The sequence below is a fragment of the Melopsittacus undulatus genome, chromosome 8, assembly GCF_012275295.1.
Source record: "Melopsittacus undulatus isolate bMelUnd1 chromosome 8, bMelUnd1.mat.Z, whole genome shotgun sequence".
NCBI classification, from domain to species: Eukaryota; Metazoa; Chordata; class Aves; order Psittaciformes; family Psittaculidae; genus Melopsittacus; species Melopsittacus undulatus.
The window spans coordinates 48,322,398-48,349,770 of NC_047534.1; the positions used below are offsets into that span (position 1 = coordinate 48,322,398).

General features: G+C 36.3%; 1 protein-coding gene across 1 annotated transcript in view; it reads left to right on the top strand.

Moving 5' to 3' along the window:
* Positions 1-27,373, top strand: part of LRMDA (leucine rich melanocyte differentiation associated) — a 663,971-nt gene that overhangs the window by 199,149 nt on the left and 437,449 nt on the right. The gene's annotated exons all lie outside the window — the stretch shown is intronic.

Below are 27,373 nucleotides of genomic sequence, written 5' to 3' on the forward strand. Positions count from 1 at the left end.
CATATACTGGAGGTTTATTGTTGCAGTAAAGTGCCTTCTCTGTCAGTGTGACTGCTTTAATTTCACTGCTTTTTATATAGTGATTTTTTGTTTTGCTTTGTTTTCTTTTGTTTTCAGGAGTGTCAGGGGCCTACAGTACTAGACTTCTGTGATGTTGCCCAGCACATGCTGCTCCTATTGATAGTAGCAGAAGTTCAGCACCTATCCGTACTATTAGTTTGAATTAAACCAGTGGAGTGAGGGGAACTTTCAAAGATGCAAATCACATCTAGGTGGCTTTTGTGCTTTAAAAATCTCTTCATAAATACTAGTTCGGATTGCTAAGAGAAGCTGTTGGTTTTCAGGCTGGGAAATATTGCCTACTTCAGATACAGTTCAAAACATCAGTGAGTTGCTTTTATTCCCCTATCTTCAGATTATTTTTGGAATGGATGTTAAAAAAACTGAAGTAACACACCTCCCCACCTCTACACTGTCTCCAAAGGCCTGTAATGATCAGCTGGATGACACTCCAGTGTGTGAGGACCTGTTCAACAAAGCATATATATACACTGCAAAAGATCTGTTTCAGGGAAATCACTGTAAATGAGGCTTATGGATGAGTTTTCAGCTTTTTAATTTTTATTTGTAAAAAACGTTGTTTAGATTGTGTGAATTGCTGCTGCCATTCCTCTTCTCCCCCTTCTCTCCCCCTTTCTTACCCAACCCAGGACTAAGCCAGCAGGACTGAAGAATACAATCGACACACAAAAAAAGGCTTATTCCTTCACCTTCTTTCCCCACTCCCCATTTGAAAAGCTAATTTTATTGATTAGGTATCAAAGTGTTTGAAAATCTACTTCATATGTCTTCATGCACTGTCTGTTTACCTGATACATCAAATTGTTTAAAAGGACATTGTTGACCTATTTAAATTGTAACATTTACATTTCTCAAAGGTAATTTCCAGCTGGCACTCTTGGATAACTAGATATACATGTGGCTAGGTAAGAATGGAATTTGGATGTCTACAATTGCCTCATCCCTGGCAATGTATTCTCAAGTATCCAGACGTGCAATAGTGATGAAACAAGGTGTGCATACATTATAAAGTATATGCGCAGGCTTCACTTGGAGTAGTACATTTATATTAAGCATATTTCAGATTTGCCAAATCATTCTTGTGCATCTGGAGTATTTTTCAGTTTCTGCGTTCATTTGGGGATCTACACTTTGTAGCCAATACAGGCTTTGGTTAACCATAGAAGCATTATACTCTTGATTTTCAGACTTGCTGTGGATATGTATAAATGTGGGATTTGCTGGTGTGAACTTAGCTGGAGAAAATCCATTCTGTCTGTGCTGTTGCTTCATTTATATAGTGCGTTTTATTTTGTAGTTTGTTTGGTTCCTCCCAATGTCCTCCTCACTGAATAGTAAGTAACTGAATATGTAGTTGTAAAATGACTAGTGAAGCTTGTTTTCCATGTTGTTAATTTAATTTTGATTCTTTGGCGTCTCTTAGCACATCTGACAAAAATTCGATGTTGATCCTGTCCAAGTGCATAACCTTTTTGTTCTCTTACTGTGGTGTTACAAGTCAGAAGCATCTAGTTTGGCTTCAGATCTTGATGTTGACTAAACTGCTGATCCAAATGACAGCAAATAATGTCATTATCCTGTGGTATAGCTTTATTTACATGCCCATGATGGACTTCTGATATACCAAATTTTATTTAAGATTGTTTTTCCTCTTCAGCAAACAATGCCATAGTTTACTGAATGTAAAAGATTGTCAAAGTACTTATATTCCATTGCCTTTGTTTATACTCATCAGTTATTGTTTGTCCCTTTAACTAGTAGGAGGATACTGGCAAGAACAGCTAAGTTTTGCTCTAGCTTTTTAATCCTATCATCTCTTATCAGTTCTTTGTTGAACCTTTGGGTCTATGAAGGTTCTAAAACTTTAGTCATTGTTTCTGCCTAATTTGAAAGAGTTCAAGACAGTGGTATTTACCATCCTTCCTTGATTGTGTTACTCTCTTGAACCTTTCTGTTCAGTTTTGCTGGTGGAATTTACACAATGTGACCTGCCTTTGTAACACGTTTGCTGTTATTCTTTGGAGTTATATTGCCATTAGCTATTAGATTTCATCAGCCATTAAGAGCAGTGAAGTTACTGAATAACCTTTCTCTTAGAGGTGAAGAACTTAAAGGAAAAAGTGTCAAAATTAATGGAGATGATTGTGGCGATTGAGAGGAGAGTATTGCACAGCAACTTGACCGCAATACAAGAAAAAGACAAGTAGCTAGTGTGAATGGAGAGGTAGGACTCTCTCTGTCCATTGAGCTCCTCCTCTGTGAAATCTGTGTCTGTAGTAGAGCCTTGAAAGCTACTGTGCTACATATGAGACAAGTTCTGCCTTCAGATGTTTGTTATCTTTGCATCTTACTGAGTTGAGTTCAAGGGTAGGATAACAGAACCCAGCACTAAAACTGCTTTCAGTCATTAGCAGATGATTAGAATAGTTAGTTTGGGAAGAATCTTGGAATGGCTTTATTGTTTATGAATACATGAAAAATATCTTTTAATGTCTCTACTCTGTTTATGTTGTTTATTCTATCTGAATTGTTTGGTTTCTTGTTTGTTTTTTGGGTTTTTTTTTTCTGTTGTGTCTCAGTGCAGTGGCTGTTCACTTACATTTACAAAAAGAAGCAGCACTTCAACTGTGTGTTTGTCTAATCTTCCTAGAGGAGTAACTGTGCCCACTCTGCCTGACTTGTTGCTCCTGATCTTACATGGTTGTTCTGGGGGAAGGCTCTTCTGGACTGATATCCATACTCATTTGTATGATTTTGACTTAGTATCAACCTTCTTGTGGTGGTGGTTTTCCTTTCTTTCTCCCTCCCTCCCAAGTGTGGATATGTGGACATCATTTTCATATTTTGAACCAATATTGAATTAGTTGATCTCTGAGTTGTGACACAGCAAATATAGTGGGAATTTGTTTACACCATAGCTTCTTCCGGTGTTATTTTCAACAGTGATTTTAGGTGCCATATTAGGAGATATTTCTGTGTATATGCATGCCTGTGTTCTTGTCCTCATTGTTCCTTCATTAACTGAAAATAATACATTTTTGGTAAAGAATAAATAGAGAACAGTTTTCAGAATGTTATCAATTTCAGTGTTTTCAGAATTTCATCTATTACATCTACAGGTTTCAGAATGTCATCTATTACGTGCAATTCGAAGTTTGAATACTTAATTTTTAGCACATGATTTTTAAGCAATAAACTGTAGTACCTCATCAAAATTCCTGTTCAGTAGTGACCTTCTGATTTTGAGGCAGCTTCTGGCCTAACAATCTGGTCACTTCAACCAGTAATGTATCACATGGCTTTTTATAAACACTTTAAAATGAGGTTGAAAGCTAATTGATAAGCTTGCTTTCATTCAGCTGAGCAAAGGTTGAGTGAGTGTTTGCTGGAAGTTGGCAAAGTCTTAAAAGATCACTTCCTACCAAAAAACCTAAAGGGTTTGCACAGATGTGTAGTTAAGTATTCATTATGAACATGCAAATATTGTTGTCCCAAAGGAACTTTCTTTGATTTTTGAAACTGCTGTTGCTTTATTTGGTAACTGTCATGAAACGTGCCTTTGTATTGATAAGTGTCTTTTAGCAGATCTCTCACAACGAGGTAGGGTAGGCTGTTGGAACAGGCAGTTTTCCCCATTTTGTATAGACATAAGTTTTTACACAAAATTATGAGTATGTGAGAAATGAAGTAAAACTTTAGAACATTTATCTTGTTTGAGTTGAAGATGATGAAAATGCTGAGTTACCTACTTGTTTTTACCATGTCTTTAATTTTGATTTGTACTGACATAAAAACGTATGAGGAAAAAAACCCCAAAACTAGGAACGGTAATACAGAAAACTGTGGTTTCACAGACTTGTTTTAGCAAGACTTGGTATTGAACTGTATTGGTAGTGGGGGAATTTTTTCTCTGAGGACTATATTTAAGAAAAGATGTTACCTCTAGGTAATAGATCCCAAGAAGCAAAGTTGGGTTTATTTGATTCAATTTTATTTTTGGAGGGCAGGAAGGAAGAGGCTGTTTTGGCTTCTGAGCCATGGGCCTACCAGTGCAAAAAGCTGCATTTTCTCCAATTAACTTAATGCTGTTGCTACAAAAACAAAACAAAACAAAAAGCATTGTAAGACTGGGTCACTTCTGTAATTGAATGCATAATATATAACACAGTTCTCCTAAAAGATGTAGAAGAAAAGTGAGGTGTGTCTAAGTTAAATTATGAGTGGTTTTATACTTCAGCTGATGTGGGGACAAGAACTGAGCTTGTCTTTCAGATCCTGAGATCACTTTGCATGGCTGTCAATTACTGAAGAAACCGATCTGGTAATTAGTTAGGAATTGAGAAGCATGGAATGCCGCAAGGCCACTTAGTAGTTGCTTCTCAGAGGACATTTACACTGTCATAGCAGGATTTCCTGGAGTAAACAGTGCGTTTGGATGTCCAAAGATAGGTAACGTATAGAGTCATGGCTTTGCAACTTCTAAGCTACCTTTTAAAAGACAATTGCCTTTAGAGTCCAAACGAAAATACGACTCATGGCAATATTGAAACTTTTCTGGGTTGGTTTTGTTCTGATTCCCTTCCCCTGTTCTGTTAGAACCGCCATTTGTTCTTGTTTACAGTTTCATTTCTAACCATTTTAACTAACCATGGCACAGAGGCTACAATTACTTCACAGCTGCAGTTGTAAACCCGGCTTTGTAAGAGATGTGCTGGTTCTCAGAGCAAGCTTTGTCTTACTTACTATTGGAATCCTTTGTCTCTCTATGGCAATTAAAGCATTTAAATGAAAAAGTTCAGAGTAAATGGAAATGGTTTTCTGTCACCAGTCCTCCAGTGGTCGGAACTTTACTTAACTGTGGCTTTACATTGCCTTTTTACTTAAAAAGATACATGCAAGTAGTATTCCAGGATTAGTTTAATTCTGGTACAATTTTTGGTAGCAGGATGTCAGGAAAAAATCTGAAACAAAGCCCCCAACTTTGTTTCCTTGGACTTCAGCTGGAAATTATATAAATTAAAAAAAAAAAGGAGGAAAAAAGGAAGACTATGGCTTTAAAAAACATTGTGATGGGAGGGGGCATACTGGACTTATAATCATGTTCATGCATGCATACATACATATTAGATATGGACAGGCAGTCATATTTTCTTCTGCACAGATCAATCATTGTCTTTCAATTCCTGTCTTGTCTGGCATCTGCTGACCCATGCTTTAATTCTGTCAGGTCGGAGATATATGGGCCTTTGTAGTGTGCTTGTACTTCATGTCATGTCCCAGCATTGTTGTACATCTTGTTTCAGAGATATTTTGCTGTAATGTTCTGTGACCTTTTCCATTGAGTGAGGCAGTTGGAGAGCCACTCAGTGAGGGAAAATTGAGCTGTTTTATTCCTCCCTAAGGAGCCTCATGTTTCCTTTCCACCATTCATTTGAAAGCTATCATTTTCTTGATTTTATAGCTGAAAAAACACCATTGATTCACTGGATGCTAGATGCTAAGAGTCCTCCTATTGACATGCCTATTGACAGTTTTCAGTATATTCTGTGTCTAATTATCACTCTTGGCTAAATGATACACCTTGTGGACTTGAGAGATGGAGTCAATAGCTCTCACTGTATTGTTCTAGCAGCCCCTATTGAGGTTGGTGTCAAAGCACTGTGATTTATGCAATCAGAAAGAAAATGTCTGTTGGTGTACTGCATAATTAAACAAAGTACAGAGTGACTGGTGACAAAACCAGGTCTGCCAAAGTCATCAGCAAATGAGAAAAGATCTCTACAGTAAATGGCTGAGACAGTGAAGAATCTCTTTTGGCATCTTGCGTTTTTCAATTTTCAAGTGTTCGATTTTTCTTCTTGATATGTTTAAGAGTGGGTTTTTTTTTCTGCTTTCCATCTCTTCCATTAGATAATATTAAAAACTAAGTATATTAATTTATGTCTATGTTAGTAAAGTTATGCTGCTAATGCTATTATAGATGGAAGTATTGGTACATTTTTCATTATCGCTTTTTAAATAAAGGATCTAATGTTTCTTGCACACTGAGGTAAAGAATCAAAGTGCCTGATTTTGGCTTTTGGAAAGTAGAACTCAATATTTTATCTGCTTCTAGTTGTTGGTCACAAATGTTCATATAATGTTTGGATTTGCTCTGAAATGTATCTTTAGAGAGAGAATATAAAGCTGACATATGGAAAGGTGCTCCTTTTGCATATGTACAGTTTGCATGTAATCTGGATATATTTGTATTCAAATATGTGTTCAGTGAATCATTGAAAATTTGAGAATACAGATACATTTATTTTTTTCCAGAAATGATGCCAAATAATATGGCTCAATATTATGCCCTGTCTCAGAATTTAACTATATGTAGTTGTTCTGGATTTTTTTATTTATTTTTTTTGGTTGGCAAGTTGATTTGGAGGATTTTTGGCGCTTGTTCTTGGTTGTTTCAGTATTTTGGCAGGTAGAAGAATTTCATGAAGCATCTAAAAGCTTTATTTGCATAATATTTTATTTACTGATGGTTAGTGGAAGTGGCTTGAAGCACGAAGAGTCCTTATCCATCAATAGCCAAATTGCTAACTCCAGAAAAAAATTGTTGATTGTATTTTTTAATGGTTTTTACTAAGTAGTTTCTTGTGTACTTATGGGACCCTGAAGCATCCCATTCAAGGCTTTCCTAGTAAATAAGAAAAAGGGCATGTGTGGCTTTCTTCCCTTGTCACTGTTGTGTGTTCCACTAGTATTCACTGTGGAAGAAGGAATTTGTAAGCTGATATGTTATTGGACTAAGAAATTACAAGCCACCTCTGGAACTACCCAAAGGTGAGTTCTAGTGCTGGTTTTCCCCAGTCCTTCACAGTAATATTATTACTATCACCAAGTAGCAGGTGAATAAACAGTAAGGGAGGAAGCTTAAAATAGCGTTGGTTTAATGTATGCTGTTGAGTCCCCTCAAATTTTGCTTTCATTATCATACTAGAAGACTTGAGTGAGTTATGCTAACAGAATGCTCTGAAAATGCTCTGTGTAAAGTTATTAAGAACATGAAGATAAGGACATGCAATTATAAGCACTTAAGAGCAGTGTGGACAAAAGACCACTAAGGGCTGCTGGTTTTGTTCTCTCTTTTTTTCTTTTTTTTCCTCTAAAGCACATGAATTCATGCTAAATTACATAGTGCCAGACCAAGCTGCTGCTTGATGATGTATTTTGTCAGTGTATTTTTAACCAGATTAAAGTAGGTGTTTACATCAAAAACACCTAACACTGCTGAAACTATCATTTCTGTTAACACATACATGTATATTCTGTAATAGATTTATATCACTGTTGATTTGTCTGCAATATTTTTTTCCTTCTCAACAGATCTAAGAATTCATGAGTTGAAACAAGGTTTGCTACTACAGTTACTATCCACTGACTTTTGCCTTTCTTACCCATTGACATTTGGCTCTTGACTTTGTTAGTATCATAAAGTAAATATTAACTATATTTAATCCCCTTTGAAATAGGATGTCCAGATTAAACCAATGCAAAAGTGTGGCTGCATTCTACTTCTCACTGTATGTATTAAGATGACACAGAAGTAATATTGTTTCTATAGTTCTCATTTGTCATATAATCTCTGTAGGTTTCCTTTTTTCTTTATTTTTTTTTAAATCCAGTTCACAACTTCAAGCTGAAGAATCCTGCAGCTGTCGTTATTATACAGACAAGCTTGTGGAAAAACAGTGCAAGGCTGAACTAGCAGCAAGCATATGGAGAGTTCGTTTTGGAGTGGTAGATGGGAAAGAATGCAAGGCTGTGTTTTCCCTCTGGGATTGTCAAGAAAGGTAGAGCCCTCTGAGAGAGAATCCAAAGGCACAGCAGATCAAAGTGTGTTTGTGACTGGAATGCCCTAGGGTTAGTGCAGTGTGAGGTGTAGCTTGGCAAATCACCATGCTTACAAACAAAAGAGTGTACTGTATTCAAATCTTCCTCCAAGCGTTTCAGCATTTCAAAATGACAAATTATTGTTTTTGTTATTTCTGCATTTGGAATTGTTTATGCATTTCAAATGATCTGTAAAGTGAATTGTGTGCACTCAACAAACTTCTTCTTTAAAGTAGGCGGGTTGGAAAAAGTGATGCAGTCACATTAAATGCCAGCTATTCTGCTCCTCATTTGGTTAGACAAACAGTAGCCTAAAAAATGGCAGTGGATTAAATTGATATAATGACAGGAATTCATATAGTGTACTGTAGACGGGAAGAGGAATAATGCAATGTCTTTGAACTAATGTAATGCACTTTGATCTGCTATACATGAAAAATCTAATGTACCTGTATTTGCGATGATTCCAAACAGGCTCACAATATGGTAAATGCAGTTTTTACAACCTGCTGTTTAATTTTAAAGACTGATCTATTTCATCTAGGCAACAATTCATAAAAATAAGTATAAAAATGTTTGTTTGTTTGAATTGGACCTCTACTGAAGATTTCACAACAATGTCTCATTGCTAATATGTGTATTGAACAGAAAGATTAATGGAATATATGATGACTTGAGGGTTTTAAATTATTCATCTGATAAAGGCATGATCTTTTATGGAGAGGAAAGCCTACTTTTTCTGTGTTTAAAAAACATTCACGATTTTAAAACTGTAGCAATATCAAGTTTGTCTTTTATTGGAAGATAGAAGATAAAATTCTCTGTGTATTAAATATAGGGACTTCGTCAAAGTGTGACAATGAATTAACAGGATTTTGTTAATTCTTTTTGTTAGGATCGGTCAATCTGGATTTTTTCAGAGAGGTCTTTGCCTCTTGAAATCTTCCAAAATGCATTATTAGGATTGTATTGTGATGCCTTCCTGTCCTTCTTGCAGTTATATTGTTTATGATGTGTACTCTAAAAATCCTCTCTCTCTCTGTGTATACATATACATCTTTTTCTAACCCATATTGTTTTACTGGTCTGGTTTTAGACCACAGTTTCACAAAAAACCCTTGAACTGTTGCAGCAGGGAAGACTAATCTGTGAAAGACGCTGAGCAACTGGGGAGCAGGAAAGTGAGAAATAATATCATAAAAGCTAATACTGAGTCCATCCTTTCATCATTTTTCCACTTCATTTAAATTATGCAACAGCATGTTGGTCATTCAGTTTCATCATTCCTTCTATTGTATTAGCAAGGCATTTGTCCTACAGATGCTGGGGACTCTTGTAGAGCTGTTATTCTTTTAAACTCATATCTAAGGTATCCCTGGTGAAAGACCTCTGCAGCCCCGCTGTGTAGCAAGAGTTCACGTTTAAGACTAGAACATTTTCTTTAATGGATTTACTTGGTCCCTTTGAGAGCCTTCTGTTATTTTCAGTAGTGAAAATTTGTACCTTTATGTAAATCTGTGATGGTAGGTCCCATTTGGGCGCATCTGGAATGGAAGAATGATTCTTACCCCTTTTGGCACCAGTTTTGGAATACGTGGTGACAGGTAGGGAATGAAAGTCTTAAGCCACACACAAACCCAAACTTTAATATTTGTATTGCTGAGAATTACTGCTATGGTAAAAGTTAGAGAAATAAATTTGGTGGTGGTGGTGGCAATTGGCAGCACCTCGAAATGACTGGAAATGTTTGATTTCCTCAGCAGTACCTAAGGTCAGTAAAGTCAGAGTTACAGCTTTCATATCATTGTATGGATTTATACTTGTTAACTGTTATGGTTACAGCTGGGATATCTACTGCCATATGTGATTTCACTGTAACTTTGTTGAGGGCTGTATGCTACTGAGATTGGGGAAGATCTACAGGTTGGCCACGGTTTTATAACCTTTCTTCATATAATGTCTGGCCTAGCCTAGCAGCAGTAACTCAGTGGTGGGTTTGGCTTGTTATCAGGGCAAATATCCTGGCACATTTAGGTGTACAGCATACAACCTTTTCCATGGAGTCTTGAATATAGCAACCCACTAGCCAGTCTTCTGCTCCATTTGAGACAATTCGGCATACTTAAGAGAGACCCCGTCGTGTCAGCAATCTGCTGTTTTGTTATGAGCAAAACTGTTAGCAACTCTAGCTTTAGGTCTTCTAATATTTCCTTTATTGAACATGGTTCTTATACTGCTGATTCTCACACTTCAGGCTGCAGTCAACTTGTTGTCCATATGCATATGGCAATTTGCACAATCCTGGCTCTATCACTTTGCTGCCTACTGTTTCTACAGATGTCTAGTGCTTTTGATGCAAAAAGGAGTCTAGATATGTGTAATAACAGCTGGAAGTGAGGAGGAGCTGCCAGCCTACTTGCCATTACTGGTAGGCACTAATGTTGTACCAAGCAGAAAGGGAAGGATAAGCCACCAAAAGAGTACCTAATAGTAGCTGAATAATTAAAATAGTTAACTTATCTTTTAAAGTAATATTGTAGACACTGGTGAGAGGTGTCGGAAGCCTGATTTAACGTAGGTTTTTTCCCCATTTTGTGTGGGATTTGTAGTAGGTGACCTCCAGAGATCCCTTACAACATTGATTATTCCATGGCTTGTGGTAGGGAAATGTATCCAAAAATAGGTTTTTTATATGACATAGCTATTTATTGTGGTACTAGTTTTTTGTTGCTTTTTTTTAAGAGAGAAGCTGGTAAACAGTAGCTCTTTATTACCCACAAATTAATAGCTAATTACTGATGCCCCTTTCTTCTACCTAAAAAACCTTAGTGCTTAACGGGTATGTATTTAATGAAATAAACTATACTCTGTCTCTTTGGGACTAGACATTTTGAAACATGCTTTAAATATATATTGAAATGTTTGCACAGGTTCACACTAGGGCTCCTGGCAGATAGTATGGCAGAGAAGCAATATTTTTTTTCTCCTTTCTCACCAGTATTTCTGTTTTCCCAAATTTAGGAGATGATCATATTCAGAAAGCCAACGCCCTGAACAAAAATAGTCATATTTTGACTGAAGAGAGATTACCAACTGAGAACACATAGCGTTTTGACAGAACCAGATCAAAATGCTTTGAATTTGGGAAATGATTTTTCTCCTGCTACTGAGTACTCTGATAAAAGAGGAACAGTTGTCATTTTGAAAGCAGTGTTCTGTACATAGTGAGGATTTCCAATTAGCACATTTTAAGACTTGTCTGAGATGATGCTTAAAAATGGGACATTACAAAATGGAATCATGTCATGGCACTTTCTAATAGAGTTCTGAGAAAAGCCGTTGTATGGTAGTGTATTTCATGTGCTTGTCTTAAAACAGTGATTCTTGTTTTCCTATTCCAATTACAGCAAACCTTTCATAATTATCTAAGAGCTGCATGCAAAGAGTATTCAGATCATATAACAGGCATATTGTATGCTGTATGACATGTATGTGGCAAAACTAATTTAAAATACAAATATTATGGAATAGTAGTCAGAAAATAAATATTCAGTACTTGCTCTTGTAATGGTAATTACACCAGGTAGGCATATGTCTGGTGGTAAGAGTCAGAGTTCTACCAAATTGGTGGCAGATGGTAGAGGCAAAAAGTTAAGGATTTGCCAGAGAATAAATTAGTTATATAATGACAAATTTGCAGCTGATTGTAAGCTGACTGGCTACAGGTCATGAACAAGTTTATCATAGACAGTTCCTGCAAATAGACCTGGACCTAACTTGTTTAATGCCTGCAGAAGTAACTGTGGATATGTTGATGGGGAAATGCTATGCTTTAGTCTCTAGGTAATCTTAGGAATGATCTCAGAGGCCCTAATTATGCAGCCCATACTCACATTGCTGGGTACTTGTTAGAGCAGATCTCTTGGGCTTCAGTGGGATTAGTTCTGTGAGTAGTCTAACCAAGAGTGATTTCAGTGATTCATTAAAGTGTCCAGATATAAAACTGTTTTCTGTTATAAACAATATTTCTTAGCTTAAGATAATTAAAAGCATTATCATTCATTCTAAATGCAGTATGGATTGTAAGTGTAAATGAGATTTTATAAGTAGTTGTCACTCTTTTGCACACTAAGCTTAATTATCAGAAAAAGAAATATAATTTACAATATTTACACCAAAGGTTAAAGACATAAAGTATTATGCAAACAATTACATTTTAACAACAGGATGCATCCACAAAGGAGCAGTTTTTTACCTTTAGCTTTATTTGCTGGTCTTCCATAAGTCACCTTCAAGAAGATAGCATTAGATGGTTGTTAATGTACACAAGGCTGGTTTTTACTTCCAGGTTACATCTTAAAAAAGCATTCTAAATTTATGAAAGCATCTTACCAATTACATTCTACAGTGGGAGAAGTAAGGAATGTCTTTTCATCTTAAACATATTTTTCCAATATATGGTATTTAGCAAAAACAAATGAGTAGTATAAACACAACTTGGACTGCAAGTCTGACATAAAACTGTATGGCGCTCTCGAGTAAAAAAGTACTTCTCCCTTAATGGTGCCTTGTTTTTCTGTTTGGTTTCTTTAATAGCAGAAATACTGTATCTTAAGTGTCTCTTAAGAGATCATTGGCTTCCTACTGTCCTTTTCATGTGTTTTTGAGAGCTGGTTTTGGCTGGGCTGTGGAAGAAGGTGGCTATATACCCTACCTATTCTTTGTGTCTTCTGTTTTAACAGAGTGGTTTAGGCTGACTCATTTGTGTGGCAGGATGGGGAGCTCTCCTGCAAGTTTTGTTAGGACCCCTAACTGCAGCTGCACAGATTCCACTACAGAGCTGCTGTTGTATTTAATCTTTGGCCCAGAAAAGGCAGTTTAGCAGTGTGTGAGCATAGACTCCTGTATGGCTGTTGTGTCAAGATGAATTCTGAGCAGTAGTAACTAAGAAAGTCTGTAATGCAAGTAAGACACAGTCTGTCAAGCTGAAGATCATGAGATAAAATCAGAGCACAGTGGACTTGTTACAGAAATTGTGGTTTAGTCATTCAAAATAAGCTAGTATTCTTGTGTGGCGCAGTGCCTTGTACAAATGCCTTAGCAGTTTGAGGGGTAACGGGTTAAAACTTAAACAGGGGAAATTTAGATTGGATATTAGGAAGAAATTCTTTACTGTAAGGGTGGTGAGGCACTGGAATGGGCTGCTCAGGGAAGTTTTGAATGCTCCATCCCTGGCGGTGTTCAAGGCCAGGTTGGACAAAGCCTTGGGTGACATGGTTTAGTGTGAGGTGTCCCTGCTCATGGCAGGAGGGTTGGAACGAGATGATCTTAAGGTCCTTTCCAACCTTAACTGTTCTATGATTCGATGATTCCATCCTACCTCTTACTAATGCTGTGGGTGCTTGAACTTTTAAGATTTAGTTTGTCTTGACTATTTGGGAATTAAGAGAAACATTTGTGTTTTCAAAACATTCTTTGGCAAGTTGCATGCCTAAACCCACAGGAGTTTAAGGGAGTAGCCTAGCCTTGTTTATATGTGATATTTTCTTTTTATCTTCTCTTATGTTAGCTGTTCTGATTTTGAACCTGAATACAAAGAAAGAGCTTCTGTCTTTGACTTTGTTCCGGCTGTTGTTTCCCTGTGAAAGAAGGAACGAGTCTGAGCCCATGAGTGTGCTTGTAGAATCAGGGCTATCAGTTGGGATTCCAGATCTTTGCATTAGAAATTTGCTCCCTTTTTCTCCCACTGTTTGTGTACTTTGCTCCTAGCACTTTGAGATCTTAATATTAGCTCTGAAGGCTTCATGTTGTGACGTTGTATGAATCATACCCAGCAGTTAAAAATCAAATACAAAGAAATACTTACAGACTCTTCCAGAATTAAAGAAAGATGACTGGAAGTCTTCCGAACACTGTCATCTGTCTGGCCAATGCTGGTTTTTCTCATATGGGAAGAAGCTAGAAGAGTGTGGGGAGATTTTTTTCTTCTGTAACTGATAATTTGCAACTTAGAACTCAAAACTAGCTATTCTTGCTAGTCTTTTTCGTCCATTTTCTTCACGACTGGAACAGGTTTCCAGCTTTTTGTGATCTTGTGTTTTATGTTACAACAGAAAATGCTGCAGAAGGATATGTAATATAAATTTTTGTCAGGTTTTATTTGGGTTGAGTTTGGTGTTGTTTTGTTTTGGTTTTTGTTTTTTGTTTTTTTAAGGCTGCTGAGCTATTACTCTAGGGATGAGTTGTCTCTTGTGTTGTGTATATGCTTAGGGCTGTGGTGGTTTTGTAGTAGGCCAACCTCATGATACAGGCAGCTCTGCATATTTCTGTCCACAGCTGACAGTTTGCTCATTTTTCAAACCTGTTGAACTGTTATTCTCCATGCCCAGGGATCTTTTTGTCTTTAATCTTTTTGGTTCTTTTCTTGTTTGTTTTTTGATCCCTTGGCCCTCTGGGAGTTCTCTGGACCTTTGTTTCCCCTCTACCATCGAGAGATATTTCTGCCTCGTGTTCTCCTTCTCATGCCAGTACTTTCCCTTTTTTTCCCTCTTTTCAGGAGTTCCAAGAGCAATCTCACTCCTTCCACAGTGTTTTCTGTTGATTTCCACCCTGCTTTCGTGTTATGTTGGGTTTTCTTTAATACGTCCTTTTGTATCGTATTTTAGTTCATGGAGCACCAAAGAGTTTCTCAGGTGTTGAGGCAGGCTGAATGAGAGCCAAGAGTAAGCAAAAGTTGTTACAGCCAGAGCAGGGCCTTGAGAAAGAGCTGTGTGTTTGTAACATTCATTAGCAATAATATTTCCTGTATGTATAGCTGCTTTTATCTGGGTATCCAAAGTGCTTTACAAATATTAATACAGCCGCATAACACCTCTTTGGAGCAAGGGATAGCATGTGTCCTCCTGACTCCTTGTTTTTGTAATTTAAGTTTTATCTCTTTATGACTTGAGGTTGAAGGCCATGTGATGCTGGAGCAAATGAGATGAGTTAATCTTTCTCTTCTGAGAAGTTTGACTAGAATAAATAGTTGAGTTGATTTGAAATTAATTACCAAGAGATGTTTAATCAGAATTTGAGTGTCTTAAAGACAAGATGGGAATCCCTTCATACTTAAGACATTTGTTTATTCTAGTGCTCTGCTGCACAAAATTCATCTAGAAAATAGTAAAATGCAGTTTTGAAATGGTTGTATTTATATTCTTGATGAGTTTTGCTACAAATGTTCTTAAACCAAAATCAATGTCTTTGCCAGTTTAGTTTAATTTTCTTTTTTTTCCCAAATGTATTAAGTTAAAATAACTAGGAAACAACCCTGTAATTACAAAATAACGTTCTTGAACAGTTACAGGTACAGATCAGACTTCTGTCCCATCTAAGCAACCAGGAGTAGACCAAGCCGTGTATTTATTAAGGGTTTCTGCTTTTTGTCTGAAATTTCTCAGAAATCAATAAATGCGTATCTGCTCTATATAGTGCAGTAGAAAGTGAGCTAATGCTTCTGGAAAGCAATTAACATACTGAGCATGCACGCAGAGCACCAATTGTGTACTTCCGTGGTGGCATCTCTGGAATTTATGGACTTACTGAAACCTGCCCACAGTTCTGGTCAGGTGCTCACTAAAAGGCAAAAGTCCTCATATTTTCTCTCAGCAAAATTCCCTAACTGAAGAGGAGGACACACAGGGCAGCTGGACATATAATGCTTTAATTGTTATATGAAATGCATAAATTACAATTTGTGAAAGGAAAAAAGAAGTAAATACATTAGCTAAACTATGTGTGCACCTGAAAGGCAAAGTATGTGAAAATAATGATTGGAGAGGTTTTTATTATGAAGAAAGCTTGATAATATAGCCTTTGTGGTAAATCCATCTCAAAAGAATATGTTGTACTTACGCTGTACGTACTCAGGAGATGGATGTAGCATTGTGATGGTTTAGGTGTCATGCCCTAGAAATGATCATAGAATAGAGCTGTGCAATATAACTCTTCACATAGTGTAGCAGTAGCACTAATAATTGTAAATTCTTGCTAATTCATGATCCCATCCTTTATTTATGTACAGTAATGAAAATCACTTGCTATCTGTGCTGGATTAATAAAATATAATAAAAATAAATTGAAATTATGAAATTATACTAGAATAAATTACTATTTACTATTCCAATTGTTTTCTCAAATATATTGAAACTTGCTTTATCACTTCAAATTGTTAAAATGTCCTCTTTATAAGAGACAGGCAAACAATGGCAAAGCGTCTCTGCTAAACTTCATTCTCTGAGTTTAATTTTCTCGCTGCCAGATAATAGTGTTTCTGACTGAAGTCCTGAGCACCAGTCATGTCTCTTGCCCAGTTAAGTCAATGACAGGTGTGTGGTCTGTCTGATTCCTTCAGGATACACAGTGCTGACATGTCCTATTTAAAAGATGTGAATTCAGGTGTGTCTAAAGTAGAGGCTGGTTCTACCACACACAATATTTATTCTTTTAATGTCAACCTTTTATTAGTCAGTGTGAAATATTTATATGTGTCAGTCTAGGTTCATGTGGTGACTTTTTAAAAAATAGGGCTATACAATAAAACTAGATGAAAACGTGTCTCTGAATGCTAGCAAGCACAACATTATGGAATAACTTCAAAGTATAGTAAATGTTTTGAGTATTTAGGTTGTCCTACTGCTTTTGGGTCTCTGCTGAAGAAAAGAGTAGTATGATTTTTGATAGGAATATTGATGGGCCTTCTCAAATTACTTGTCAAGTCCTATGTTAACTTGAAAGCAATGTAAGGTTTGAATCTAAATATACCTTTTTAAGATTAACTTGAGTTAATCACATTGGAATTTTGATTGTTTCCAAAAGTAAATGAATTTCTTGTGGTTTTTTTTTTTTAAGTTTCTCATCCAAGAAAGTGGCATGGCAATCAATGAAAATATTTAAGCCATTTTAATATATGTTGTCAGAAATATATTTATAGGAAAAGGTAGTGATTGAAGCTGACATGATTCTGCATCTTTTTTGTCTTCTCCTATCAAATGCTGGAGGCTGTTAGGGCAGTCCTGCCAAATGTTGTGCTTAGGCAAGGCAAGTCTGGAGTTACAGAAAAAACTGCTGAAGTTTAGAGCTTGATAACGAGATTTTTTTTATGGATGTTGTTTTATCAACAAGAAAATGAGGATAATTAAGAGCACCTTTATCTTCAACAAACCCAAATAAAACCTAGTACCCATGTTTTATCTTGTCCTTAGAAACTTGCTGTTATCTATCTTTTATTTAGCTGCTAAACTACTGGATGGATTAGGTAGCCTCCTTGTGATATGTGATTTTTCACTGTTGAGGCTGGTTATCAGGTGTTTCATGGGCAACAGTACTGGGCAAGGTAATATACTGCTGATCAGTTTTGGCCTCCAATTTACCTTCATTTTATTTCCTGGGCCACATATGTTTTTTGTTATCACATATCACTCAGATATCTGTGTTTTTTTTCAGGTGTGATTAAGAAATCTGAAAGGCAAGCCCATCTGAAAACATGGTCCTGTTCCCTGCCTGTTGTCACAGATTTTATGGAGGAGTCTGGATCAAAATCTTTGGGAGGACTGTGTTATCACAGTATGTTGAATATATACTAGGAGACTGCATTAAAGTTGCAGAAGACAGGCTTAATTTGACACTTTCTAAATGACAAATGCATTTCTTAACAGCATCCATTTGTAGTTTCAACGTTTTTTCACATCAGTTAGGATCTCATGGGCTTAAGGAGGAAAACATAGAATACTGGATGGAAGACCCTTCCCATAAAGCCAGGTTTGCCTGTTGTCACTAGGAAAAAACACTTGATCTCTCAGTCTGAGTTTATGAAGTGTTTTGTGAGTTCGCTTTTTTATTGTTCAAACCAGCCAAAACTAATTTGCTGTATATTCTCCTGTTATGAGTGTTTTATTATCCCACTGACAAATCCCAGTACCAAAGACAATTTCATTTATTACTTTTTAACATATTTATTTATGTATTATAAAAAGAAATGGAATTGCTCCAGATTCTTTAGTATGTTTGGGGGCCTTTGACAAGCTACCCATGCACCTTGAGGTGGAAGGAGTGACCATGCTCTTTATAAGATACAAAACTGGAAGAATCCTGATCGCTTGGGGAGGTAGGGTAATGACACAAAGAGATTGGTAAAGACAAAAAAGAACCTGGGAGAAACCAGAAGAATTTCACTTGGTGAAATTCCAGCTATCCCATCAGAGAGAGCCTCCTAAACAGTCTCCCCAGCACAGTTAGTCTTGATATAGAGATCAAAAGCTAGAAAGCAGTTATGGGGAGAAGTGTACATGATGATGATAAGGGACATCCAATTAGATGAAACCTGTCATGTACAGCGAAATTTGGGAACTATATACAGGCAAACTGTGGTTTGTTATTGTTGTTTGTTTGGTTTATATTTATTTTTAATATATCCACAGTATTACTTAGTTCATGATGCATATTTTGCAAAGAGACATCAAGAGTGTTTGAAGGTACATAGAGAAAGATGGGAAGTGCAGTTACAAATGCAAGGGAGAGACTTTTTAAAAGCATAAAGCAAAAATACGAAGAACAACATTTGAATTAAAATTATAGCTAGTTATAAGGAGGAGAAAAGTTTAAAGAATCTTTTAGAATATAGAATTTTCCCTAGTGGAAAACAGCAGGATTAAGTAATTTGGATATATAAACTGCTTTTTGAAGTGTTTGTTGAAGTCATCACAAATATTCTCTGTCAGCGGTTCTTCCACCTTCTCCCGTACCATATCCTGTCCCCCCTCACATTTCTGTGACTTCTGTGTGCACGATTACAGTGTGTCAGTTTGATTCTGCAGATAAATATAAAAATAAGAACTGCCTTCATTGCTGGATAAGATCATACACAGGAGGGGAAAAAGCAAAAAGACAGTCATTGTATAGAACCTCTGATTCAATCCATAGGAAAACAAAGGCAAGGCTTAAGATAAGACCTTTGTTGAAGAATTTAGATCTTGTCCTAGGTGTTGATCCTCAGTATTTCATGAGTGACATAGCATTGTTCTCAGCTGATATAATGGTATTTGTAAGGGTCTAAAATGTTAACCCACATAGCTCACAAGCCTTGTTGTTCTGTGGAAAAGCATGAACTCAACCTGCAATACAGGAAGAAATTCTGTGATATTCTTTCAGGTAGTAGAAACCATGCCCTTCAGATTCTTTGAATTGTTGAATCATTTACATCTTGTTTGTTTGTGATGCTTTTTATAATTTTCATAAACTATACCACACTTGATGCTGCTGAGAAGAAATAAAATTTATGTAAGGTGAAAAGAAGTGCTTTACTGCCAGTATACAGCTTTTAGCTTTGATTTGTTGTAAAGCTAAGAGAATTTAACGTTTGGGATGGGGAGAAAAGAGGGGATTACCTAAGGGATACTGTTGCAGAGGAGAGTGTAATTTTACTGTCAGATATGCTTGGACTTATTTTTGTCAGAGTAATTTGCAGTAATCTATGGGTTATTTGTGCTCCAATTTTCTCAAAAGTACTGTGATGTGTTTCTTGAGACCTATTGTACAGTTTGAGTTAATGTATGTCTTAGACTGTACCTGCCTTGCAAGTTCTGTTGCCTACCTTACTAGTCATAAAAGGGTGCACTGATGTTTGTGGACTTGTTGGGACCGCTTGCAAAGTAGACTGCTACTCTCTAATTCTGGTAGGAATGAGTGCTCTCAGTACTCTTGGTGCTTGCTGGTATACGTTCTGCAGGGGTGAGAGCACTATTATAGAAACATAGAATAGTTAGGGTTAGAAAGGACCTCAAGATCATCTGGTTCCAACCCCTCTGCAATGGCCTGGGACGCCTTGCACTAAACCATGTCACCCACGTGGTTTTCAGTTTCTGTTGTTTGTAGAGGTATTGAATTGTACTTGTTGCTTTCCATATTGTTCTTTTCCTTCTTTCTTTTTTTTCTGTGAAATGATTATGTCTATAGGTTTAATTCAGAAAGTCTAATAAACTATTTATATGTATGTCAAGAGAATGAATGTGTGTATCTACAAAGTACAAAATACGTGTATCAATTTTAACTCTAATTTTAAATTATCAAAAGGTCCCCCACAACTTAATCAGTGTCACTTAGGGGATGTCATTTAAATTATTGCAGTTCTATTAAATCTCATTCATTTGTAAGTTTTATGTATTTTGCAGCCTTATTCTTAAACATTTATTGCAAATACACTCTGCAATTCTAGTAGAAAATTAGTTTTTGTGTTTCTGTAATGACCCCCTTGAGATTATTTTTCCATAAATCCTTTCTTCTATTTTCAGATATAGATTTGTTTTACAGTAGAAAAAAAAGCATTTGTAGCAAAAAAAGTAAATTTTTTTATATTAAAAAAATCCTCTGTGGGACCTAATTTCTGAAATATGATGATCAGAAGCACTCTCTTTTTTTTAAGGAACTAGTGATTTGTATATTTATTATAATTACATATTCCATTTTGTAACAAAAAAGTGCATCTGCTATCAGTTCTTTTACAGTGTTCCTTTCAGATATTCTGAAGAGGAATATTTTCTATCTAGTGTATAAATTTGTCATGGGCTAGTTTCTGTTAAACATAATAATGGATTCCTTGAGTGCTCATACCTCAGTAGAGCCTGAATAGACATTTGTTGCAGTTGCTATTAAATTTTAGCAATCTGGTTTTATGTATTTCATTTGACTTACCATATAGTTCTCTCCTCTGTCCCTTTTTTATCAGTGTTGAGACATCACAGGAAGTTCTTACTAAACTTTCTCAAAAAATTTGATTTTTGGAATTCCTGATCTTCATTTTATATTGTACTAATTTGTGAAAGGGTAGACCATTGTATGCTGATTTATGATAACTTTTATTGAATTTGCGTGCATTTTCATCTGCATTCTGTAATTTAATGCATTTTTGCTATGGAACATAATTTACCAGCAAATACTGCTTTGTGGTAAATTTGCCAGTGAATATCTCTGACAGTGACTTCAGATGAGGCTTTTGTTTTAAAGTATTGAAAATGCAGGATATAATTTGTAACTGTTTTAACTAGTTTTCATTTATTAAATGTTTTGGTGCCTTCTAACTTACATGTAGAGTTTCAGAAACAGGATAAAGTAGAATTCTGCTGACCAACCATACCACTGTTTTAGGATTTACTTTTGTAGAATTGTATGCCACTATAATGCTACACTGTCACTCCCAGCTTGGAGGGGAAGTTTGAATTCTTATGATTAGTCCACTTCATTCATTGCCTAAACATTAGCTAGATTCTAAGTTTAAGGGAGTGGAACATCTCCCTTGTGAGGAGAGGCTGAGGGAGCTGGGTCTCTTTAGCTTGGAGAAGAGAAGACTGAGGGGTGTCCTCATCAATGTTTACAAATATGTAAAAGGTGGGTGTCAGGGTGATGGACCTAGGCTTTTTTCAGTGATATCCAGTGATAGGACAAGGGGCAATGGGTGTAAACTGGAGCATAGGAGGTTCCACGTTAACATCAGGAAGAACTTCTTTACTGTAAGAGTGACAGAGCACTGGAACAGGTTGCCCAGGGAGGTTGTGGAGTCTCCTACACTGGAGATATTCAAGGCCCGCCTGGACGAGTTCCTGTGATGTACTCTAGGTTACCCTGCTCTTGCAGGGGGGTTGGACTAGATGATCTTTCAAGGTCCCTTCCAACCCTTGGGATTCTGTGATTCTTTGATATAGTTTAAGACTATCTGTGTTAGGAGGAATGCTGTTCTCAGTGACCTTATTAGTATGTGCCAGTATTCATTTACTGAAAGAGAGAGGTTTCAATGGAGAATTTTTATCTGCTTTAACAAGGAATTATTTGGGTAATTATGTGTGTTGGTTGGCTTTAAAGGATTCATAGGCACTACAGTTCTTTAAAATTGTTTCAATAGCTGAGAAATTCTACATGTTTGATTCTGCATCCTACTATTCACTCAATTATAAATTTTTACTGAATTGTCATGCATTTTTGGGCCTGGTGTCATGGTTTAGGCACTGAATCCAAGACACCTGTACATAATTATTTTAGGATTTCGTTTTTTATACATAGAAGTGACAACTTCCTCCCTCACTGCTCTTGGGCCATAATTATTTCATTGTGAACTACCACAAAGTACATTATTCAAGGAAAATTATTGTAGAACTTCTAGGAAGGCAACCTGTCGCAAACCTTGTAAGATCCTTTTATCAGGATCAACTTTTATCCCTAATGTAGTTATTAAAAGGGTAACACAAAAACAAGAATCAAAATACTTGCCTGTATCTTAGATGCCTGTCTTGCAATAAACATTCATAACAAATATCATTCATATTTTAGAATGTAACATGCTTCATCCAATGCACCCGTGGGCCTCCTGGACATGACGAATACAGATGAACCCAGACAGCCAGTACAGACACAGAAGTAGCCTGAAAAGACTCAGTAAAGCACAGAAATACATAGCAGTGGTAGAATGCCTTCACAAAAACCTCGTTTAATCTATATAGTTTTGGGAAATGTAGAAAATACTAGCAGATGATCTTGAAAAGTTTCCACTGTGTACTGCATCAGTAATCTCATAAAGACATTTTTAGGAAAATCAGTATTGGAATGAACATTTTAATTTTTCTGTGCAGTAACTCAAAGGAAAATTGTGAGTTACTCTAAATTCTGAAAGATAATCTCTGAAGATGTTCCATATTTAAAATTTTCTCAGCACTCTCTTTGTGTTAGATTTCATTCTTTAGCTCTGATTACTAGCTAATACTCCTTATAGTCTGTTTTTCTAATTGATGAAATATCATTCTTTTGACACATGTTATTTGCAGTTGAATTCATTCCTAGGATGGCATTTACAACAACCAAGTTTTCTGAGAAATGCATCTTTTCCTTTAAAGGAAAGCTTTTCATTGGTGTACTTTAAAGGAGGAAAGCTGGAAAATGGAGGGCAGATGTCCAGTGTGATGTATTGCTGGCCTGGTACCAAATGGTGCCAAGTGTCTCATGTGAAGTCATTCTGTACATTACAGAATCAGGCCCCTAGTTGATGGTACTGAGACATAATACATCACTTTCATGAGAAGATTGAACTACTTCTATTGGTATGGGATAAAATGTTTTTCTGATATGCTGTTGAAACACTGTATTCTGCTGTGCAGTGTTTTGAAAATGCCATACATCTGTATGCATCACTTAGATTTATGCATGTGAACTTGTATACCGTTTAAATGCATGTAGTATTCCGTTTCCTAGTAAAGTTACCAGAAGAGTAAAAGAAAAATTTGCTGGGCCTATTCTTCACTTAGCTTTTTATTTTTAACAAATGAAAAATACGTAGAGCAGTTGTCATTTGTTAAAGTGTAGCAGAAAGAGCGAAACAGGCCACTGGATGCTTCATCAAGAACGCTCATTCAGAATGATGAATGTGGCTAAACACACATTTGTTCGTAAAACTTGCAGAGTGGATGAGCATCATTAAGCATGAGGAATAGGTGCAGCATGCTGAGAAGAGAGTGGAGCAAACAGATGTTGTGAATTTTCGCAGACATCCTTCATCCACCAGTCCATCATTAATATGGTTGAAGGTGATCCTTTCTTTTTATTTAATAAGCGCAAACAAAGTGTGTGTGCTATAATACTGCTGAACACACTTTTTCCAGAGGTAGTAGGGGTTTGATAGAGGGCTACTAAAATGCAGATAGATTCACTGTTTACACATGGTGATAGCATGTCAACCTCATGAGCTTGCACATATGGTTTAACATGGCTACTTTCTTTCTCTCTGAAAGCCTTTATTTGACAAGATTCCCAATATAAAGGTTTGAATTTGCAAAGGATGCCCTGAAAATGTGTTTGAGCTGTGGAATTAAGCTTTTTGATGGTGTAAAAGCTAATGCTGATTTGTGGCTTCTTTATTTTTGTGAGAAAATTCCTTTATATATTGTTAGCATTTCAGGAATTTCTTAAATTTTTTTTTTATCTTGAAAATTAATTGCAAAATATGTTTCTGCATCCAATGTTAATTCCTGATGTCTGGAATAGTAGAGTAGTGCATTTTATCTTTACCACACTCTTTTCCAGTTCTTTTGATCTTCTTTACACTTCTGTATGATGAACTGTTACATTAAGATATCTTTCAAGACTGCTTTTACAAGTGACTAACAATGTTCTTTTCATGATGGAGAGCTGCCCTTGTTGTGGTCATCTACATCTATGAAATACTTATTCTTAAATTATCAAAGGTGATTTGTTTTGTACTAGTTGATGTTAATGATTAGTAATTTATGTGAAAATGAGTACGGCATTTCACAGCTGTAGACATGCTCGCATAAACAAAATGGTGTGTAAAGGTTTTCCCATGTATTTGCATGAGCTATGCATCTCCTCTACTTCTGAAGTTACTGCTAGGTTCCTGAGAATTTTCTTTTCTGTGCTTAGCCTTGCACAACAGGTGTGTTCACACTCCTCACATGTGAGAAGATACAGAAGCAAGTACAGAAAAATGTTTCCAGGGCTACAGCTTAAGTGAAAGTTGCAGGAAGATGACCTTGAAACAAGGGTAGAAGAGAGCAAAATAGGGGAAAAACATGATTTTGAAGTTCCATAACCATGAAAGGTTATATAGTGATTAATTATATGTTTGTGTAAAGCCATACTTCCCGTATATAGTCATGTCCCAGAATGGAAATGATCCTCTTTAATATGTTTTGTACTAGCAGATTAGTAATAAATCAAGCATCCTAATTATTTCTCCACAGAGTAGAAGGGCAAAAATAAAAACAAAACAGTAACTTGATAATGCAGCTTACTCTGATTTGTTCATCTCTGTTTTGTAATATTAATTGTAATTTGTTAAATTTTTGATGGCTTTTGAAGTGTTAATGAAGATGTGGCATAGAAATATTATTATGGAATGTTATCCCAACCATATTAAATTCCTCTCATTAGGGAAAAACTGAACAATCTTTCATATCTTTTCTGAAGTTAATACAAATAGGTGATGTGTACCCAGAGGCAAGGTCTTTAGCAGTAATCCCAGGTGTCCTTTTTGGTTCTGCAGATTTCAGGATTTTGCAATATGGAACTTCTAAAACCACTTCTCTTTCTTCAGTCCACCCCCTTCTTGTCTGGTCCTGCCCCCATTTTTATCTTGCAAATTCTTCGTCTTTTGCAAGGTACACACAGGGTTGGGTTTTTTTGGTTCTTTTTTGGAGGTGTGGTGGGTGGGGTGTGTGTTTATTTCTTTTTTTTTGTGGGTTTTTTTTTTTTTAGTTGCTCAGTTATAAAAAAAAAAAATCATAGATTCTTTTTAAACTGGAGATTTTTATCTTTAAAGAGAGATCAGCTGGGGTACTTGTTAATGTTGTACCTTTGTGTGCTTTGATTTCCAGTAACTGTTATTGCCTAGTCAGATTGCTGGGCTATGCCAGTTCTTGTGCTTAATTGCTTTCCTAAAAAGAGACTTTCTCTGTGGTAGTCTGCTGTGCTTGTGGCCACTTCTGCTAGCGTATTTTTAGTCCCCTGCCTGGAAAAGACTTACAAACTGATCTTTTATTTCTGGAGAGAAGGAATGCTTGTAGGCTTCGGGGCTGGTGGATGTTCTTGAATACCATCCTTTGTCAATGGCCTGAGTAAAATGTCATGGGTTTGGAATTATGACCTATTTCTAAAATTTTGCTGTAATAGGCAAAACCTTTGGCAAGTTGAGAACATAGGCCTGTTGTTACATGCTGCGCATGAATGTGAACTTAGTGCTAGCAAATGAGCCCAATAGGCTAAGTAGAAGCATAGCAATACACTGTATAGGTATAGTATATAGGTAGGTATATACACCTACTGTATAGTTAGGGGTTTTGTTTTTTTGGGTTTTTTTGACAGAGTGGTAATATGTAAGATTGTTTTTTAGTCTCTGTAGCACTTTAGGAAACTCAAGTAAAGAAGGGTTTTGAGGTTGAAAGTCAGGAGGCAAGAATTCATTCAGGACCCAAAGAATTCAATCAGGTGTAGATGTTATTGCTCTCTGTCTCTCAAACTAAATGGCTTGAAGCAACTGAATTGTAGCAGCTCAAATTGATAAATTTGCTGAAAGTAACTTTTGAATATCATTGGTCAAATTGACAGTATTTTTGTTCTCATACTTTGCAAATGGTTTATACTGTGTCTGCTTGTGGGAGCCAGCTCTGCTTATACATTCCTGTGACTCTTCTGCCTTTAAGTGTTCATATTCTAATGGAATTTAAAGTCAAAAAGGTAAAAATGGCTGTGCCTGTATTTTCACAAGGTCTTCTCTGAAAACATGTATCTGTATAAATTCAGTGCTAAGTATTAAAACATTTTGTATGAAATAAATGTTTATAAGATAGAATGTGTTCTTTCTGCGATGCTGCCTCTTGTGCTTTTCCAAAAGCATCTAGCAAGCCACCTCAGTTTTACCCCTTCAGATATCCTTTTGAACTTCTTCTCATGCATACCAGATTTGACAGTGGCCTGCAACTATGGTGTTGCATAATTTGCTTTTGCTCTCCCTTTTTATTTTGCTAATTGTTTTTCTCCTGATTCACCTCTGCGCTTTTAAGCTTTTTATTCCACATGAAATATTTCTATGTTCTGACTGAGATTGTAAGTTAATGAGCAGATGAGCAGTGCCACCTTAGATAGTCCTTACCATTTGTTCCTACGTTTCCACTGACTTTAGGACATTTCAGTTGTTTCATTCTTTTTATATCAGGGGCTGAATGGTGGACCAGATCACAAACTGACCCATGTAGAAAATTATCTAAGAAAAAAGGGCTTAGTTGACTCATTTCCCCTGTTACTGCTTATCGTGCAACTCCACAAGCAGTTCTATTTGAATGGTTGGTGTGGAGTCATGAATGAGCAGCTGAAGCTGAAGGTAGTGGGCCTGCAAGTTAGACTACACTGTGAACATCCAAGGCAGAAGAATCTAAATACTACTCCTGCAAAATCATACGGTATTGAAGTTACAAATCTGTGGAATATTTTTTTGCCTGTTACAGATGTTCCAAAGGGGACAGTTTTCTGTGTGCTGTTTAAAGAATATTTGGCATTGTTGTTTATTCATGATGGCTTTTCCAAGTAGACTTAATCTTAAAAAAATATATATTCAATATAAGTTCCCAGTTTCAGTGTAAATCAGGTTTATCTCTAGCCCCATTGTGCCTCTCAGCCTCAGTACATTATATTCATCTTGAAAACTCTATGGAAACATGTGCTGGGTGGACAGTAAGCAAAAATGTTTTCAGCATGCATCTTGATGTGCTGATTCATTCAATTTTATATTCTCTGTAAACACATTCTGTAGTTTGTTCTTTGTTGAAACATATGCAATAGAATCTTCATAAACTGAGAAACTTGTAGAAAAATAAAATTG